This window comes from Lissotriton vulgaris, chromosome 1_2 (assembly GCF_964263255.1).
Source record: "Lissotriton vulgaris chromosome 1_2, aLisVul1.2, whole genome shotgun sequence".
NCBI classification, from domain to species: Eukaryota; Metazoa; Chordata; class Amphibia; order Caudata; family Salamandridae; genus Lissotriton; species Lissotriton vulgaris.
Genome location: NC_141686.1, coordinates 176,777,962 through 176,788,362, shown reverse-complemented (window position 1 = coordinate 176,788,362; position 10,401 = coordinate 176,777,962).

Genomic DNA, 10,401 nt, shown 5'->3' with positions numbered 1-10,401 from the left:
CAGGTCTAATATAGTCCGAGGGGCGCCTTTACCAACCCCGATTGATACCCTGGCGATGATTCCCTGGCTCAGCGAATACCCAGATCGTACTTCTGCTGGGGTGCTACGAAACGGTTTTTCATATGGTTTCCGCATCCCGGTGGGTAACTTTCAGGGTGTCGGGACGTGCAAAAATCAACTTTCCGTCTTGCAGCATACTACTGTAGTACAGGATAAGATCCGGAAAGAGGTTACCCGAGGTCGGGTTGCTGGCCCGTTTCCTGTCCCCCTGGTACCGAACTTTGTTTGTTCTCCTTTAGGGGTGGTCCCCAAGAAGGACCCGGGTGAGTTTCGATTGATTCACAATTTATCAGCCCCTCATGGCCTTTCTGTAAACGATGCAATTAATCCAGAAATGTGTTCGGTGCGGTACACATCATTCGATGAGGCCGTAGCCATTTTGAATCGCCTGGGGCCCGGGACGCTGATGGCGAAATCAGATATCGAGTCAGCGTTCCGTTTGCTCCCGGTATACCCGGATGACCAACGTTTGTTGGGATTCATGTTTCAAGGTTTGTATTACATGGACAGGTGTATGCCAATGGGGTGCTCGATATCTTGTGCTTATTTCGAGAAATTCAGTAGTTTTCTGCAATGGGTTTACACGAAGAAAACAGGTTTTCGGAATGTGATGCATTACCTCGATGACTTTCTGTTCCTTGGGGCCGCTGGGGATGATGAATGTGCCCGGGCCTTGACTGCATTTTGTGTTTTAATGAATCAATTTGGCGTGCCGTTGGCACCAGGTAAAACTGTGGGTCCCACGACTTGCCTCGAGTTCCTCGGGATCGAGTTGGACTCTAGTGAGGGTTGTTTTCGTTTACCAGCTTCCAAAGTATCGAAATTCAAGACAGCCCTGCAAATGTGTATCACTGCATCTAAAGTTACGCTGCATCAACTGCAGCAATTGGTGGGGAAGTTGAATTTTGCCTTAAGGGTGATCCCGATGGCCCGCCCCTTCTCCCGTTCGATTGCACAGGCGACGGTCGGCCTAAAGGAGGGTCACCATCGCACGAGGTTATCGGCCGAGGTCCGCCAAGACATGCGTATTTGGTTAGCATTTTTGGCGGATTTCAATGGTCGAGTCGTCTGGAACAAACCGGCCTTGTCCTCTGAAGAGCTTGGTCTATGGACGGATTCAGCGGGAAGCATGGGTTTCGGCGCCATCTTCGGCACAAAATGGTCGGCACAAAAGTGGCCAACATGGTGGCACGATGAGGGGCTGACGAGTAATATTGCTTTCCTTGAGCTGTTTCCTATTTTGGTGGCCCTCAGATCCTGGCCCGATGGATTCAGAAATCATTCTGTCATATTTTGGTCTGACAATATGACCGTTGTAGAATGCATTAATAGTCAGGCAGCACGTTGTAAAATGATTTTGAGGCTGCTTAAAGAAATTGTCTTACTGTGTATGCAACTGAACGTGGTATTCAGAGCTAAACATGTCCCGGGGGTGATGAATCAGGCTGCTGATGCACTGTCTCGTTTTCAAATGCAGGCTTTCTCGGGTTTCCTTCCCTCAGCGGACCCCGAGCCAGCACCCTTTCCCGAAGCTCTCTGGTCTCTCGGTGCCCCGAACTTCGTTACCTCGTGGGAGAGAGTCTAGCACCAAGGACGAGGAAGGCATACGAAGGGGCGTTTCGGGCTTATTTGGCCTTTTTGGGGACTGAGAGAGGGGGACTTTGGGGGCATGAGGATTGGGTAGTACATTTTCTGATGTCCTTGCGTAAGGCTGGGAAGTCGGTGGCTACAGCCCAGAGGCATCGTGCTGCCATCTCCTTTGTTGCCAGGGCTCATAATATCCAGGACCCGACAGCGTCTTTTGCTGTACAGAAAGCGCTGCGTGGGTGGCAACGCCTTGAGGGTCGCAGAGTAGATGAGAGGCGCCCGATAGGTCTGGATAGGTTGTCCCAGTTGCTGGCCACACTCCCCGACATATGCTCGTCTCAGTTCGAGGCCTGTTTGTTCCGAGCCGCTTTTACGCTTGCATTTCACGGGGCTATGAGGATAAGTGAGCTGGTGGCAAGGAGCAAGCGGGATGTGGCGGGGGGTTTGTGCCGGCAACACGTTCAGATCAGGGGTGAGACTATGACGGTATCCTTTGTCAAGTCAAAAACCGATCAAAGTGGGGTGGGAGACTGCATAGTCATTCGCAGGTTTCCAGGGTCCTCCATGTGTCCGGTGAGGTGTTTAGAGGATTACCTAGCACAAAGGGTGGCATCATGGGGGGGGACAATGTTGAGACACGCGGACGCCACCCCACTGACAAAGTTTCAGTTTCAGCGGGTGCTCGCGATGTCAATTACCGCAGCAGGCTTGGACCCGGGTGAGTTTGGGACCCACTCCTTTCGGATAGGGGCTGCCACTGAAGCTGCAGCCAGGGGTCTTAATGTGGAACAAGTAAAACGAGTGGGGCGTTGGTCCTCCAGTTGTTATAAGAGGTATGTGCGGTTGCACATGTTGTGAAGCTGTAATAATGTACTCACGCTTCTTGTCTTTTGTTTGGTTTTCAGTTACGCAAGCCTTCGAGGCGGGGCGGACTATGCAGTCGACCCAACACCGGGCCAGCGGTCAGACATCACCGGCTGTGAGAAAGGAGGTGTGGGTCGTGGGCCACTCATACGTGAGGCGTGCCGCAGACATATTCAAAGCAGGTGACATGATTCACGTAGCTGGGGAATACGGGTACAGGATGTCCTTCTACGGAAGGGGCGGTCTCTGTATTGACCAGTTTCAAGCTTACTTTGAGGGTTTGTTAGGGCGGATGAGGTCACCGCCGTCTATAGTCATAGTACATTTAGGGGGCAATGATTTGGTCACCACCGGTAGACGACTTCTCCTGGAGGCAATGCTTTCCACCGTAAGTTGGTTGGCGAGGAAAGTTCCGGGGTGCATAATTGCGTGGTCTCATATGATCCCACGAAAAGTGTGGCGGGGGGCTATTTCGATCCCTGCTTTGAACCATTCTGTTAGGAAACTTAATAACAAAATGAGTAGGTTGTTCCGTTCCAGGACATTGCATTCTATCTCGCACGGTTGTATTAATGATGACAGTATGTATATGGGGGATGGTGTGCATTTGTCTCGGGTGGGAAATGAGTTACTCATAGGAGACCTCTTAGCATGGTTAAAAACGTTGGAGCATGACCTTTAGCTAGGAGTTTTGGTGGGGGGCCCGGATAGCCGGTCAACTATCCGGGCCTGTGGCGGTAAGGTCATGATCGGTGAGCACTAATTAGTAGATCCCTATGAGTGGGCGTCACCCAACACGGATGGGAGCGCTCGGGAGAGGTGGCCATTGGCCCCTCAATGGGGAGGCGGTCCCTTCTAAGGATGGGTCGCCGGAAGTAAAGGAAAGGCGGTCAAGGCCCCTTCCTTTGTAGGAGGGGTTACAGCCCCCTCCTGGGGAATTTCCCGGGGCCAGTGACATCTGCGACGGCAGATGCGGTAAGTTGTGTGGGGTTGGGATAAGGGCCACGATACCTTATAGATACCTCACACGAGTATTCGAACGACCTTTAACTGGCGTCGAGTTTTAGGTGCCCCCGTCAAGTCAAGGGAAATTGGTAGTAGTTGCACTTGAGGTACGCCTCCGTGCTGTCGCCCATCCCAAGTGGGAGGGGTAAGTCCGGTTAGGGATCTTGACACCGGTTATGACCTTGCCGTTGGCCCTTAAACGTTAGGTTGTACAATTTCAATATGTCAAGAAATGTTTTGTAGGTTGCTAGTTCGGCTAGGAGAACCTCTGTATTAGAGAATCTGTTAAGGTTAGCCAAACATCGCAATATGGTAATGAAATTGTACATAACATGAAACGTTTAATGTTTTAATTTTGTTTTAATAAATACGGCCGGGATGGTCACTCCATCCCACTTCCAAAAACTTCAAGAACTGTTTCCGGTTTCACTCCTTTTGGGGATTGTGTTGAGAGGGGGTGGCGGGTATCTCGGCTATATGGAAAGGGGCGACCGAATCGGTCCCCCCGAACTTATGGCCGAGTGCCTCGATCCCCCCGGGAAGCCGTTTTGGGCGGGAGGCGCGTCTCAGCTGGTATGCCCGAAGCGGCGTAGCTGGGGCGCGCTCGTTCCCGCCCTAGAATGGGCTGGCCTAGACACCGACGCAGCCAGCCACGCCCTCAGGGGCAGGCAGGGGCGGGTATACGCCCGCCCTGAAGACGGATAAAAAGGGGCGCAAGACCAGAAGACATCCTCTTGTTCTGGTGCTCTGAAGCTGCACCTCCTCGCTGCACGTGAGCTCGGGACAGAACGAAGAGCCAATTTTGACCCACCCACCAGCCCCTGAAGACAGCCAGTTGTGTGTAATAAAGTTGATTAATTTTGTTTCGCTTTCGTTTCCAGGTTGTAGTGCCATGTTGATTTTGAGTTAATAAAGAATGTTCGTTTTGAGTATGTTTGCCATTAAAGATATTCAGTTAGTGTCGAATTTTGATGTATGCTCTTTCGGTCATAGTGGCCAATGTATTCTTAGGTTAATTTGCACTGTCGTATTTATTTTGGTAGGCGGTAAGGTCATGATCGGTGAGCACTAATTAGTAGATCCCTATGAGTGGGCGTCACCCAACACGGATGGGAGCGCTCGGGAGAGGTGGCCATTGGCCCCTCAATGGGGAGGCGGTCCCTTCTAAGGATGGGTCGCCGGAAGTAAAGGAAAGGCGGTCAAGGCCCCTTCCTTTGTAGGAGGGGTTACAGCCCCCTCCTGGGGAATTTCCCGGGGCCAGTGACATCTGCGACGGCAGATGCGGTAAGTTGTGTGGGGTTGGGATAAGGGCCACGATGGAAGTACAGAATTGCTTGTTGTAACTGATATAGGTATGTCCATTTTTTAAAAATTTCAGTTTCTATTTTTGAATATGTGTCTCAAGGGTTACTTTACACTGAGAGGAGGTCTGTGACTGTGTCACAAGGATGGTGTCATCAGTGATGTCATGAGTGATGTCACTGACCATGTCATGAGTGATGTAATATGTGATGTCATCAGCAGTGCATTGCACGCGCAAGTTATAGTGAGTCCGACTAACTATAACGTGGGAATTTCAATGGTTTTATATCAGTAAAATTTCCAGCTAACTATAACTGGTGTGAAACCTATGGTTTTTTCAGTGAATTTAATAGGTTTTTTAAATGCTAATTCCTAACTATAACTGGTGTGAAACCTATGGTTTTTTCAGTGAATTTCAAAGGTTTTTTTAATGCTAATTCCTAACTATAAGTTTCACTTTATAAATAAGACTGTTAGCACTCTAGTTGTTCTTTTTAACACTCTGGTACATTTTCTCATTGGGCTACAGTTGGGCTACATCTAGTTGAATTTTGGGCTACATTTTCAATTTTTGATCTCTGGTGGCCATCTTTGGGCTACATTGGGCTACTTTGGGCTACATTTGGGCTACATTTTGGCTCTAACATATATTAAGCCCAATGTAGCACAATACATATTTTTCTAAAGTTAATGTTTTTTACAAACCACTTCAGAATAGAGCTACCTGTCCCTACAATTTTCCCAATTTTTTTTTAAAAAATTATTTTGGGGAGCGCTCCCGGAGCGCGCCCCGGGGAGCGCCCCGAAAAGCGTATTTTTACAAAGCGCCCCGGGGCGCGCTCCGGGGAGCGTCCCGTAAGCGCCAATATCGCAAACGAAAACATAATCGTGACGTATCGCGTAGCCGCGACCGCGTGATACGCACGGCGTAAGCGCACCCGGAAGTACTCGAGCGAATACGATCGCACAACGTAAACTTCCGACGCGCTTACGCTGCGCGACCCGGGGCGCGCCCCCGGGCGCGCCCCGGGCGCGTAGCGTAAGCGCGTCGGGTCATGTGAGCAGAAAATAACACTTTTCATTGGTTCATAACAGTTTTGGTTTCATAATGATGAAGCCCCTGGTCTTGTGACCTGAAAATAACACTTCTCATTGGTTCAGGACAGTTTTTTTTTCTAAATGATGAAAGACCCCACCTTTTTTCCTTATTCTGACTTTGTCCTTTGACTGAGGAAGACCTGTTTGTTGCTCTGTCTACTTTTTTGCTCTTTGAGTAATATTTTGTACTATAAAATGGCTTCATTAGTAGCATCAGCTGGTGCATCTGCCCCACCACCACCACCACAACCACCAAGAGGACCAGCTCCAAATTATGTTGGTGGTCAAGAACAGGAGGAGGAAGAGGAAGAGGAACAGGAGGAGGGGAGAAGAAGATGGCTGCCTGAAGAAAACACACCTTATAAACCCAAACCACACTTCATTTGGGAGTTTTTTTCAATTCCAGAGGGGAAAAAAAAGGTGAATGCGCCAAAAGTCACTTGCCTCATCTGCAATGATGAACTTTCACGGGGCAACCCAAATAAGAAATATTCTTTTGGTAACTATACCATGATTCGGCACTCCTCGCTTCTGGCTCGAGTGGTCGCTCCCCTGCCTGCGCTACCTGCACAACTTGGTATCGTTATTACTAAGCAGTCCTGATAACTAGCTTTGCGTCCTAAGAGCGTGTGCATTCAGCCCTCATTACCCGAGCATTTTTTCATGCTGCACTGTGTCCATTTCAGTCGAGTTAAGAGCGCGTGTATTTCATTTGTTCAAATTGTGATTTTGTCATAGCTGCACTGTATCTAATTTGCCATTCAAAGTGCGTGTGCATTCCGTTTTAATTTATTGCTCATTTACCCGACCTGCGCATTGTTAGTAAGATACCCCCGGCGCCCTGCTCTGCCCTCCCCTCCATTTTGTGATTGTTGTTGTTGTGCTCCGTCCCTTGAGCCCGCCACGCCTCCCAGCTGAGCCGCCCTCCCACTAGCGCCAAAACGCGTCCTCTGACCACGTAGCTTCGTGATTCACTCCTCGCTTCTGGCTCGAGTGGTCGCTCCCCTGCCTGCGCTACCTGCACAACTTGGTATCGTTATTACTAAGCAGTCCTGATAACTAGCTTTGCGTCCTAAGAGCGTGTGCATTCAGCCCTCATTACCCGAGCATTTTTTCATGCTGCACTGTGTCCATTTCAGTCGAGTTAAGAGCGCGTGTATTTCATTTGTTCAAATTGTGATTTTGTCATAGCTGCACTGTATCTAATTTGCCATTCAAAGTGCGTGTGCATTCCGTTTTAATTTATTGCTCATTTACCCGACCTGCGCATTGTTAGTAAGATACCCCCGGCGCCCTGCTCTGCCCTCCCCTCCATTTTGTGATTGTTGTTGTTGTGCTCCGTCCCTTGAGCCCGCCACGCCTCCCAGCTGAGCCGCCCTCCCACTAGCGCCAAAACGCGTCCTCTGACCACGTAGCTTCGTGATTCACTCCTCGCTTCTGGCTCGAGTGGTCGCTCCCCTGCCTGCGCTACCTGCACAACTTGGTATCGTTATTACTAAGCAGTCCTGATAACTAGCTTTGCGTCCTAAGAGCGTGTGCATTCAGCCCTCATTACCCGAGCATTTTTTCATGCTGCACTGTGTCCATTTCAGTCGAGTTAAGAGCGCGTGTATTTCATTTGTTCAAATTGTGATTTTGTCATAGCTGCACTGTATCTAATTTGCCATTCAAAGTGCGTGTGCATTCCGTTTTAATTTATTGCTCATTTACCCGACCTGCGCATTGTTAGTAAGATACCCCCGGCGCCCTGCTCTGCCCTCCCCTCCATTTTGTGATTGTTGTTGTTGTGCTCCGTCCCTTGAGCCCGCCACGCCTCCCAGCTGAGCCGCCCTCCCACTAGCGCCAAAACGCGTCCTCTGACCACGTAGCTTCGTGATTCACTCCTCGCTTCTGGCTCGAGTGGTCGCTCCCCTGCCTGCGCTACCTGCACAACTTGGTATCGTTATTACTAAGCAGTCCTGATAACTAGCTTTGCGTCCTAAGAGCGTGTGCATTCAGCCCTCATTACCCGAGCATTTTTTCATGCTGCACTGTGTCCATTTCAGTCGAGTTAAGAGCGCGTGTATTTCATTTGTTCAAATTGTGATTTTGTCATAGCTGCACTGTATCTAATTTGCCATTCAAAGTGCGTGTGCATTCCGTTTTAATTTATTGCTCATTTACCCGACCTGCGCATTGTTAGTAAGATACCCCCGGCGCCCTGCTCTGCCCTCCCCTCCATTTTGTGATTGTTGTTGTTGTGCTCCGTCCCTTGAGCCCGCCACGCCTCCCAGCTGAGCCGCCCTCCCACTAGCGCCAAAACGCGTCCTCTGACCACGTAGCTTCGTGATTCACTCCTCGCTTCTGGCTCGAGTGGTCGCTCCCCTGCCTGCGCTACCTGCACAACTTGGTATCGTTATTACTAAGCAGTCCTGATAACTAGCTTTGCGTCCTAAGAGCGTGTGCATTCAGCCCTCATTACCCGAGCATTTTTTCATGCTGCACTGTGTCCATTTCAGTCGAGTTAAGAGCGCGTGTATTTCATTTGTTCAAATTGTGATTTTGTCATAGCTGCACTGTATCTAATTTGCCATTCAAAGTGCGTGTGCATTCCGTTTTAATTTATTGCTCATTTACCCGACCTGCGCATTGTTAGTAAGATACCCCCGGCGCCCTGCTCTGCCCTCCCCTCCATTTTGTGATTGTTGTTGTTGTGCTCCGTCCCTTGAGCCCGCCACGCCTCCCAGCTGAGCCGCCCTCCCACTAGCGCCAAAACGCGTCCTCTGACCACGTAGCTTCGTGATTCACTCCTCGCTTCTGGCTCGAGTGGTCGCTCCCCTGCCTGCGCTACCTGCACAACTTGGTATCGTTATTACTAAGCAGTCCTGATAACTAGCTTTGCGTCCTAAGAGCGTGTGCATTCAGCCCTCATTACCCGAGCATTTTTTCATGCTGCACTGTGTCCATTTCAGTCGAGTTAAGAGCGCGTGTATTTCATTTGTTCAAATTGTGATTTTGTCATAGCTGCACTGTATCTAATTTGCCATTCAAAGTGCGTGTGCATTCCGTTTTAATTTATTGCTCATTTACCCGACCTGCGCATTGTTAGTAAGATACCCCCGGCGCCCTGCTCTGCCCTCCCCTCCATTTTGTGATTGTTGTTGTTGTGCTCCGTCCCTTGAGCCCGCCACGCCTCCCAGCTGAGCCGCCCTCGCCCCTCCCCTTCCACTATCCATATATGACAGTAGTTCCCGCGCGCAGCGTCCACGCGCAGCGACCGCGCCCCATTCGCGCCGAAGGTGCGCCAAAGGTAAGCCCGTCTACGCCCGTCCGCGCCTGGACCGCGCCCAGCGCCAGACCCCCTGCCCCTCGCGCTTCCCAGCCCCCCCGCGTTACCTACGATGCAGCCACCCTCCTAGCCCTCAACCCCGGTCGCGCCCCCAATTGCGCCCAAGCCGCTCCTGGACGCACCCATGGACCGTTCTCCTGCTCTTCCTGCAAATTTAGCGGCACCGACAACATCTCCGCTAGAACCACACCCGATCCCAACCACCTTGAATGCATCCTTCTCAACACCCGCTCGGTCCACAGGCACGCCATTGACCTATGGAACCTACTAGACACCATCTCTCCTGACGTCGCCTTCCTAACGGAAACATGGATGAACGCTTCCTCCGCCCCAGACATCGCCATCGCTATCCCTGATAACTATAAGATCACACGCAAGGACCGCACCGACCACACAGGAGGAGGAATCGCTATCGTCCATAAGAAAACTATCCGCATTTCAACCAGCTCGGACGCCAACCTCGCCAACTCCGAACACCTTCACTTCCAGATCCACATCGACCCCAAGACCACACTCAGAGGCACCCTCCTCTACAGACCACCAGGACCACGCGCAAAATTCAGTGAAGACATCACGGACTTCATCACCCCACTCGCACTCCCCTCCAAAGACTACATCCTGCTGGGAGACCTCAACTTCCACCTTGAAAAGATCAACGATCGCAACACCGCCACCCTCTTAGACAACCTCGCCAACCTCGGACTTAAACAACTGGTCACTTCCCCCACCCACATCGCAGGTCACACTCTCGACCCCATCTTCACCTCCAGCAAACATGTCTCCTTCTGCCACACTACGGATCTCCTCTGGACTGACCACAGCTGCATCCACTTCATCTACAACAAGCCGAAACCCATCATCCACCTCCAACCAACTCTACAAAGAAACTGGAACAAAATCACCACAGAGCAGATCTCCGCATCGCTCCTTCGAAACTCCCCAGCCCTCTCTTCTAACGCCAACGAAGCCGCCTCCAACCTCACCCTTTGGCTATCCAACACCGCCGACACCTTAGCACCACTAAAAAAACGTCAAAACAAACCTGGCAACAAGAAGGCCTCATGGTTCAACGACGACCTCAAGAAATCCAAGAAACTGTGCCGCTCCCTTGAAAAGGCCTGGAAAAAAGACCCATCCACCAGCAACAAGGACGCCTT